This window comes from Anastrepha ludens, chromosome 3, assembly GCF_028408465.1.
Source record: "Anastrepha ludens isolate Willacy chromosome 3, idAnaLude1.1, whole genome shotgun sequence".
Classification (NCBI taxonomy): Eukaryota; Metazoa; Arthropoda; class Insecta; order Diptera; family Tephritidae; genus Anastrepha; species Anastrepha ludens.
The window spans coordinates 119088951-119099667 of NC_071499.1; positions in this window are offsets into that span (position 1 = coordinate 119088951).

Below are 10717 nucleotides of genomic sequence, written 5' to 3' on the forward strand. Positions count from 1 at the left end.
ATCAGCTCCCATAAGCTGCAACAACAATATGCGCTCTACATTATCGCCATGGAGCGCAGAGAGCATAAGTTCTCATATCAGCAGTCCCGTATTCTCTGCATCATGCGTGAGCACAACTGGTATGCCTGCAACTACGACTACAAATACATCTACAACTTGTTCAACCGTCTCTTTAAATTCTACAACAACAACAACTGCATCAACAGAACTACTGCTAGCGACCCATTTGTCAGCGTCTACACAATCAGCTGCACTAAAAAAGCAACCTGTGGTTAAAAGAGCACGAAACTCACCCACAAAGGTCTCAACATTGACTGCTAGTAACAAAAAAATAAAAACAACATCAACCCTCAATCAAAGTAAACTGCCAAACTACTGGTTGAGTGGAACTTCTTCTGCAAACAAATTCGCAGCTTTGGATGTGGATGATGGAGAAGAAATTACTCAAACTGCAAACAGTGGGCAATTTAAAGATTCACAGTCACAAAATTTAAACAAAGACGAAAAAGAAAAAAATAATAAGCCACCGCCAATATATGTCCAAGGTGTAGAATGCATAAAAACATTAAAGAGTGCTTTAAATGAAATAGCAAATAACAGCTTCACTCTAAAAATTTTAGCAAATAATGAAGTTCGCGTTCAAGCAGAAATTTTAGAAATATATAACAGATTACACCACATGCTAAAAGAAAAAGGTACGAAACTGTATACATTTAGGCCAAGAAATGAAAGAGGATTTAAAGTAGTCTTACGAAATATGCACCACTCTACAGACCAAGAAGAAATTAAAAAAGAACTAAACGAAAAAGGCCACAAAGTACTTAACATTACTAATATAATACAAAGATCAACAAAAAAACCACTACCATTATTTTTCATCGAACTACAAGCAAGTGATAACAACAAAGACATTTACAATATAAACAAGCTAATGAACTGCATAGTCATTTTTGAAGCACCTCACCATAAGCGCACCATTTCACAATGCACGAAATGCCAGAAATATGGGCACACAAAAAATTATTGGACAAGGGATCCAGTTTGCGTGAAATGCGCTGGTAGACATCTTACAATGGAATGCAAAAACCAAATAAAGGAAGTTAAATGCGCTTTATGTGGAGGTAAGCATACCGCCAACTACAAGGGATGCGAAATTTATAAAGCACTTAAAATGCAAAGATTTCCACCTCTGCGTAATAAAGAACCAACTTTAAATACAAATAAAAATAATACACCAATAACAACAGCCGTAACAAACATAATTCCCGGAGTAAGCTATGCTGATGTAGCATCTTCTTCAAGGGAACATAAAGCAGAGCAGGAACTGATTAAAAGATCTGAAAAAAACAATGATATTGAAGAGCTTAAAGACATGGTAAAATCCCTAGTCAACCAAATGACAAATATGATGAATATAATTACAATGCTTTTAAAGAATATGAATGGACAAAAGTGAAAAAATTAAAATTCTAATTTGGAATGCAAATGGACTAACACAGCACTATTTAGAACTGAAACAATTTTTAATTGAAAAAGATATTGACATAGCATTAATTGCAGAAACACACTTCACTGATAAAAGTCTTCTGAAATTTCCTAAATACAAAGTGTATGTGACAAACCATCCTGATGGAAGAGCCCACGGAGGGACTGCTATAATTATTAAATCAAGCACAACGCACAATGAACAACTCCAATATTCGACGCCTTATCTTCAATCCACGACAGTACAAATCTATGACAAAAATGGACCAGTATCTATCTCCTCCATATACTGTCCACCTAGACACATAATAAACTCGGATCAATATGACAAATACATAAAGACGCTTAACAACAGATTTATTGCAGCTGGAGATCTCAATGCAAAACACATTGATTGGGGCTCAAGACTCACCAACAAAAAGGGCGTATTCTTATTAACGCAATTAACAAAAACAATTGCAGATTTATAAGTACCGGAGAACCTACCTATTGGCCAACTGACGTAAAGAAAATTCCAGACTTGATCGATTTCTGCATAGCCAAAAACATAAGCCATAACCAATTGACAATTCAGTCGTGCTATGAACTTTCTTCTGACCACTCGCCGATATTACTTGAATATGTAAGTCATATAAAATCTATAGATACATCTTTTCGCATACTTAATGACAGAACCAACTGGGAAGAATTCCGCCACCATATTGACGATCAACTTATACCAAATGTGATATTAAAAACGCAACTTGACATTGAACATGCCATTATCCATTTTAATGACGTAGTACTAGAAGCAGGGATCAGATCGGCTCCAAAGCAAGCAAATAGAACAAATACACCAACAACTGACATTACTATTAAAAAGCAAATTATAGAAAAAAGAAAGTTAAGAAAGAGATGGCAAAAAACTAGATCACCTGACGACAAGAGAAAACTAAACTTAGCTACAAAAATTCTTAAGGATAACTTAAATAAGAGAAATAACAAAGAAATCCAAAACTATTTGAAGAATCTGACTCCCTATCAAGATGCAAACTACTCTTATTGGAAATGTACTAAAAAATTAAAAACTCAAATAAAACATCAACCACCACTAAAAAAAGATGACAATTCATGGGCTGTTACAAAAGAGGAAAAAGCGAAAACATTGGCAAATTACTTCGAAAAAGTTCTATCAAATGACGAAGAAAAGAAAATCAACAACCAAAACAACTTCCACTATGATTTTACAAAAATAAAAAGGACGAATACACACAGCTATTATAGCTTGCATCAAAAAAGGAATAAAACATAAAAAAGCTCCCGGATATGACATGATAACAGGAAAAGCATTAGCGGAGCTACCAACCAAGGCATATGTATACTTGCGAAACGTTTTTAATGCAATGTTTCGCTTACAATACTTTCCGAAGCTCTGGAAAGTGGCAGAGATTATTGCATTGCCAAAACCGGGTAAAGATCCAACTACCGTGTCATCATATAGACCAATAAGCTTATTACCGACAATATCTAAAATTGCTGAAAAATTACTGCATGATCGGATAAGCCAACTTCTAGACCAAAAACGTATAATACCGGATCATCAATTTGGATTTAGAAAAAAACATTCGACTATTCAACAGATCCATAGAATTACAAATAAAATCCAATCAGACCTTGAAAACAATCGATACTGTGCCGCAGTATTTTTGGACGTAGCTAAAGCGTTTGACAAAGTGTGGCATGAAGGCTTACTCCACAAAATAAAAATAATGCTACCTTTTGACTACTATCTCATCATAAAAAGCTATCTAACCGACCGAAGCTTCTACATTAAATATGACAATCAATGTTCAGATATTCATCAAATAACTGCTGGAGTTCCGCAAGGAAGCGTTCTTGGCCCTCTACTATATGTTTTATTCACCGCAGATATACCACCTCCTGACGAAACTAATTCTTCAATTGCTACGTTCCCTGACGAAAACTTACTATTAGCATCAGACAAAAGCTTAATTATCGCTACTGAAAAACTGCAGCGATATACAAACGCAGTTAAGGAATGGTTTGATAACTGGTGCCTAAAAATAAATGAAGACAAAACCGTACAGGTTATATTTACTAACAAAACAAAATTTACCGCAGTTCCAATTAAAATAAATGATAAAGCAATTACAATAGAATCAACTACTAAATATCTGGGAATTCACTTGGACTCCAAACTGAATTGGAGTCACCACATAGAGCAAAAGGTCAAACAAATAAAAGAAAAACTTCGACAACTTCATTGGTTAGTCTGCTCCAAATCCAGACTCACTATACAGAACAAGCTGTTAGTGTACAAAACTATGATTAAACCAATCTGGCTATATGGATTACAGGTGTGGGGAACGGCTAAAAAAACTCATATAGAAAAAATCCAACGACAGCAATCAAAGATTCTTCGAATTTTGACCATGTCTGACAGGTACACGAAAAATGATGACATCCACAGGACTTTTAATATAGCAAGAGTAGACGAAGAAATCAAAAAGATAACAACAAGGCACTTTGAAAAAATACACACACACAGCAATGCAGAAATCAACAAACTTCTTGAAAGGGAAAGAAACGGGAAAAGGCGTTTAAAGAGAACCCGACCAAGCGACCTAGTATGATAAATGCTAAAAAACCATAAATATGTAAAAAAAAAAAATAATTAAAAATAGTTGTAAAATGTAATCATGTAAAGTGAAACTTGTATTGTATTATTGTATATTATTTAATTGCTATTATTTCGTTTATTTTAATTTTATCGCTTTTTGACACTGGCCATTAAGCGATGTATATAAATCCTGACCAAATTGTTAAGCAACATACTTAATGTCAAAGGACAGATGTATAAAATAAATGGGGAATAAAAAAAAAAAAAAAAAATTGCCGAAGCGCGCAAATTTAATTCTGCCATTAGCGAAAAAATAATTTAATTAAACGGTTCTATTCCACAATTTAATTATTTGTCCTCACAGGAGGCTAAAAATGTTTAAGCAAAAATGTAAAACGTGTGATCACTTCGAAGCTGTACAAGCAATGAATTTTATTGAGCGTCTCATTTTAAGTACAAAGCAGAATATCAGGAAAATAACTGTTTAAAGCTAACTGTGCATAAATACCATATGTATGTATGTACATCATGAAGTAAATAACAGATGCGCACGAAGAAATTATACCAATACATAGTAGATATGTTATGGTACATAGGAAGTTGCTATAAATTAAGGCGGTGCCAGATTGGACGAATTCTGAACAAATACCATCCAATTTGAGAGAACAAATATTACTCATTCTCATGACATTGGAACCCAAAATTCGCAGCCTTGCTCTAGCAAATGTAGGACACTCATAGAGAAATGGCTCAGTGCTTTCCGCATCCTCTAAGCGAGACAGACAAATCGGGCTCTCAATGATTCCAATGGTGGCCATATGTTAATCCTATGGAATATGTCCTGCAATAATAGCGACCGTCAACCGAATGTCTTTTCTACCAAGTTTCAGAAGAAAATCCGATAGTTTTCTGTTCGGTATTTTCTCAAAGAGAGCTGCTAAGAGAAATTACCAGAATGTGTTGCACTGTCCTCCTTCTGATCCATCCCTGAAAATTGCAACCTTGCCACTGCATTGCTCGATATTTCACTTCCAGTAATTCATCAAGGGCAAGTGGGAGTGAAAGTTGAAATTGTTTCGCACAAAGTCAATCAACCCTCTTCACCAACCAGCTTATGACACAGCTAAGCCTTCATATCAGTAGTTAATACCTGTAATAGTCAGTTATTATTCCGATTTCACTATCACTTTCATGGAATTCCCTCAAGTGGTAAATTCACCAAAACATGCACGCATTTTATAATCCCTAAAAGTTATCAAAAGTTTTACCACTCATTAATTTTCATTTTTAATTACTTCTTTAAGCCATTCACACACCCTCCCCCCCCCCGTGACACAAGTTGTTTATTAAGCGCTCAGCACCATCAAGCAAATTAAATTTCCAATATTTTTTTTATTGCCGCTTTGCCACATTTCGATAAGCAAATTGCAATTTTATCGCACGCACACACTTTTACGCTTTCCAATAAAGCGTCGAAGTTGCATCGGCAAAGTGCACAGGCCACAAAGGAAACGGTGGCAAATGAAGGCATACAAAGCAAGCACTAAAGGCGTCAGCCGAAGTAGTGAATTGGGTAGAGAGCAAATCAAGCGTAAATACAGTAACAAAGAAACCTATTTCACCCGCGGGGGATTGCCAAACGAGCAGAGGGAAATTAAATCAAACGCAAAGAGCGTCGTGGCAGTCACGGTAGCAGCTGCTGCTGCGAAGACAAATACCGCAATGCAACGGCCGCAAAAGCGACCACAATTTTGTGGAAAGCGAAAAAACGCATGCGGTGGCTGTCAGTCGTTGGATGCGACTGCGTGGTGATTAGTGAAAATTTCCAAGTCGATTTTTTGTTGCGGTTTTTTTGTACTTATGACAAAGCGAGAAAAAAGAAGCGATTGTAAAAATTCTGGGAAAACCTTTGACAACTTGTTTTTTAAGAATCTTAGATTGTTAGCTTTCTGTATTTATGAGTTTTTCGAAGCTCTTCTGTGAGATAGAAATGACTTTCGCTTTACCAGCAGATCTGACTCCTGTAACAAGGGGAGAAGGTTAAGCTGACGTCAACTGCTGCACGAGCAAGTGGCAGTGGAGGCTGCAAAAGCCATGTTTCGAAATATCTTAACCCCAGCGTCACCAAATCAAACACTCAACGAGATTTATTTTCAATTAGATGAAAGGTACTCGTAATTCGCAGATTGCATAGAAGGAAAACAGACCTTTTCTGCAACTTTTCTGCATTTCGATTCGATTTCAAGTGCAAAGTGTAGATTTTCTCTTTTTTTTTTGCATATCAATTCAAAAACAGTTGTTTTCAGAATACCTCGACTCCAGCGCCATCTAGCTAATGCAAATAAACGCATAAACCTACGCGGTCTTACGCCCAACAGCTCACTAACATTTCGCATCCCGATTGAGTGATGGGTTTAGGTTTATATAAAGAGAAATTTTTAAGTTTAATTGAGACTTGTTCTCGGTACGGACAGGCTGACTTGGTTCGAAAAGCAAAGCGTTTTATTTGTGCTTCAATTCCGATATTAAATCCACTATTCCCATTCCCATGACTCCGCGGAAATTTTCAGTCGGAATTGCGAGAACTACACTTATTTTGATACCTAGCGAATTTCCCAAAACCGAATGCAGAATACACCTGATAGATTTTAATTGATTTATTTAATGTGTTTATTATGATATTTTTTAAGGCCCTCGCCTCATTTGAAATGGTATTTTTTGGGTGTTTCTTTAAAAGCCTTTAAAACGCAAAGAAAAAAAGGATTTTTTATTTTTATTGTTAAGATATAAAAAAATTCTTTGGTCATACGAGGTTCGTTCAAAAAGTTGTCAGCCTTCAAAAAATGGTCTTCCGAAAAAAGGCATTTCGCTGGCGACACGGATTTCGGGACTCACAGGTGTCTGAAATCAAAAAGGTAAAAAGGTTCTTGTTCCGTATGAATGTCGCTATCGTGGGAACTTTGATCTTAAAAAAATATACCTTGAATCCGCTCGCTTAACGCTGCTCATTGGCCAACAATCGCAGACGCTAAAAAGCATGTCCGACTGCGTGTTAATAATTTTTGACTGTAAAAGCGTCAAAGGCAAAGGAGAGTGCGTCTGCTTTCAATTTTATGAGTGCTAATACCCATACGCTCACATTTGTGTATACATACATACATACATATAATATCCATGTATATATATGGTAGTTACATGCGCTGGCAATCATCGCAAACACTCTCGCCTGCCTTTGTGCGCACAATTTACTGGCCTGCAACTGCAGATCCTTTGGATGCAATTCATGTAGACGCACTTTTTCACACATAAGTTTCGTGGACTGCAGTTTATTTTTTCCTTTTTCGCATTTTTTCACACAAAATTTCCAGCAAGTAGCGGAATGGTGCTTACAGTTAATTTATTTAAAAAAAATTTTACATATTTTATATCCCATTTTTTTGATATTTAATATTTCTTTTTGGCGCGTTATATTTTTTACCTCGCTTATGGCACTTTGCTGCCGAAAACATCAACAAAATTTTGCTGTATGGCTTTTTCGTTATGCTTTTCGCTCCATTTTGTGACTTCACTCAGCTAACCAATTACTCAGGCAGCCACTCAGGCAGTCAGTCACACTTGGCATATTTTGATAGAACTAATTACCGGTTCAAATAGAAAGTTGTGAAAATTTTCAATACTCAAAGAAGTCACTAGTTGTCAAGGAAAATAAACTAAATGAGGGAAGAAGTATAATTTTATAGTGAGTAAAGAAACAATGCGCTCAAAAGAATGGCTTTCAGTGAAGAGCAAAGCATTGGAAATCGCAGTATTGAAAATCGTAAGGGGCAGCATAAACAAATCCAGGTGAAAAAAAAGAGATGGTGACTAAAAATTTACTAAAAGTTTGTTGTTGTTGTTGTAGCAGCATAACATTCAGAATACATATACGGAGAATGCTGCATGGGTGACAGTCCTTAGGCAGATATATGAAAGTCTGGGTCGTTCCGGTAGCGTTGAACCAACTGTCGTGGGATCGATTAAAAATTTGTCCTCGCAGTTGCTCAATTTCATTACTGTTATAAATCGCCTAATACACCTTAATTTCGTATTTAATTTCAATTCAACATACACAAACTCAATTTATGAATTCCATAATTAAAACTTAATAGATATAAATTGAGTCAGATTCCACATGCAACCCTGTTAAATATTCCATAAAAACGAGAACGAAAGACAAGTAAAAGCGAATGGTAAACAAAATTAGTGATAATTAAGTTGGCAAAAAACCCTCCAGTGAATTAGCCCCGAGAGTGCCAACTGGCAGGCGAAAGGTAGCTAGCTAAGGTAAGTCTTTACAGGCAAGTGTTCGCTACTTTTCAATAGTACAGCATTTGAAAGTGGAGTTTTTCTATGGTGTGAGGTAAAGGGCCGGATCAAGGTGTCAAGCGACCCTTGCCGAGAACTAGCAAGGCTGGAGGCCCTTTTTAAATATAGCGCAGTCGTTAAGGTGAGTTTACGGAAACCTGGCGCCCTCCGTAATAATTAGCCTTGCCTGTTTGTTTGGAGCGATGCTGTTTGGTGGGTGGTTTGATGCTAATCCAACCAATGCAGGGTACTCGGAGAAGCATAATGCCGTCAAGGTTGCACGAAGCATCACCAACAGCGGAGGAACTGACGAAGGAAAAGAAAGACTGGGTGAAAGAGTTATTACCTAATTTCACCCTTGGAACGTCGACTACATTGTCAGCTACCACGAAACGACAAATGTCAAACCGTCAGCGAAAAGATCAAAAAATCGGAACATAGTAGGTACCTAACAAATCGTTTGCTGAAATGGCCCGCAATCGCATTATAATCGATGTCCTGGATAAGAGCGATCCCGAAGTAAGAATTCCCAGGGCCGAATGGAAATGGTCACAAATGTGACGCTAGAAGTGCTTCTAAGCAAACAGGGTCTTCTGCCGTCATGCACTGACGCTAGCTGGTATCAAGGCCAAAGCAAAATCATAGCCTGTGACTACAAAAGGCAGCAATAGTCGGAGAAGTCTACACTGGGGCGAAGATATTGGTAGTCGACAAAAAGTATATCCCTTCTCGGCCAAGGGCACGAGAATGGGTCCTTACACCCTCCGACCCATAATAGATAATTCAGATCATAAGTGCATGCAATACAATCCTATGGAGGTTGAATTAGTTTTAAAGGGGACACACAGATGGCGCTATTTATCACTTTATCGCGTTGGCAATACTGAATATATATTCATGACAAAGCCTCATCCCTAGGCTTTGTTTATCAGTATCTGTCATTTCGCTGAAGTATAAACAACGCAGTGTTTTCGTGCTCCGAGTATGTCAACTTTCGTGCCGTCGAAACGCAATTTGCGGGAAGCTTTGCTTTTCTGCTTCAATTTGAAAAAAAATATAGCCCAAGCCCGTGAATTGCTGCAGGAGGCCTACCCAGACCATACTCCGTCGATTTCAACATGTGAGTACTGGTTTCGACGATTCAAAAGTGGTGATTTTCACACCGAAGACAAGGAGCGTCTTGGCCAGCCCAAAAAGTTCGAGGACGCGGGATTGGGGGAATTGGTAAACGAGGGCTCGTGCCAAACCCAAGAAGAGCTTGCTGAATCATTGGGCGTTGATAAATCAACCGTTTGCAAGCGTCTAAAAGCGATGGGAATGATCCAAAAGCAAGGACATTGGGTCCCGTACGAGTTGAAGCTGCGCGACGTCGAACGGCGACTTTTTACGTGCGAATTGCTGATCGAGCGACAAAATCGGAAGGGTTTTTTGCATCGGGTGGTGACTGGCGACGAAAAATGGATCCACTACGATAACCCAAAACGCAAAAAATCATGGGGTTTGCCCGGCCACGCATCAACGTCGACGGCCAAGCAGAATATTCAAGGCAAGAAAATCATGCTCTGCATTTGGTGGGATCAGGTCGGCGTCGTATATTTTGAGCTGCTCCAACCGGGCGAAACAATCACGGGGGATCGTTACCGACTGCAATTGATGCGTTTAAGCCGGGCATTGAAAGAAAAACGGCCGGAAACGGTAAAAAGGCACGACAAGGTTATTTTGCAACATGACAACGCTCGGCCGCATGTTGCTCAACCTGTCAAAAAATACCTTGGAACGCTTGGAAGGAAGTGTTACCCCACCCGCCGTATAGTCCAGACATAGCTCCCTCCGATTATCATTTGTTCCGGCATATGAGTCTCGATTTGGCGGACCAGCGGTTCTCCTCGTACGAGGCTACCAAAATATGGGTTGAGTCATGGATAGCCAAGCAGCGGCCAGAATTTTGGAGAAACGGCATCCGGAAATTGCCCGAAAGATGGGCGAAAGTTGTAGCTAGCGATGGCCAATACTTCGAAAAAAATATTTTGTACCGTTTTTTCACAATAAAGCCCCAAATCTTCGAAAAAAACCTTTAAAACTAATTCAACCTCCTATATTTAATACTTTTTTAATATTTCATTTTTTTTGCAATTTTATTTGACGTTAATATTTTTTAATATTTTTTTTTTTATTTACTACTTAAATACAACATTATTTGAACAAATGGAAAACTTCTTGTTTTCCTTATTTATTTATTTAGCTCAAACTCATTTACTCTATTTTATT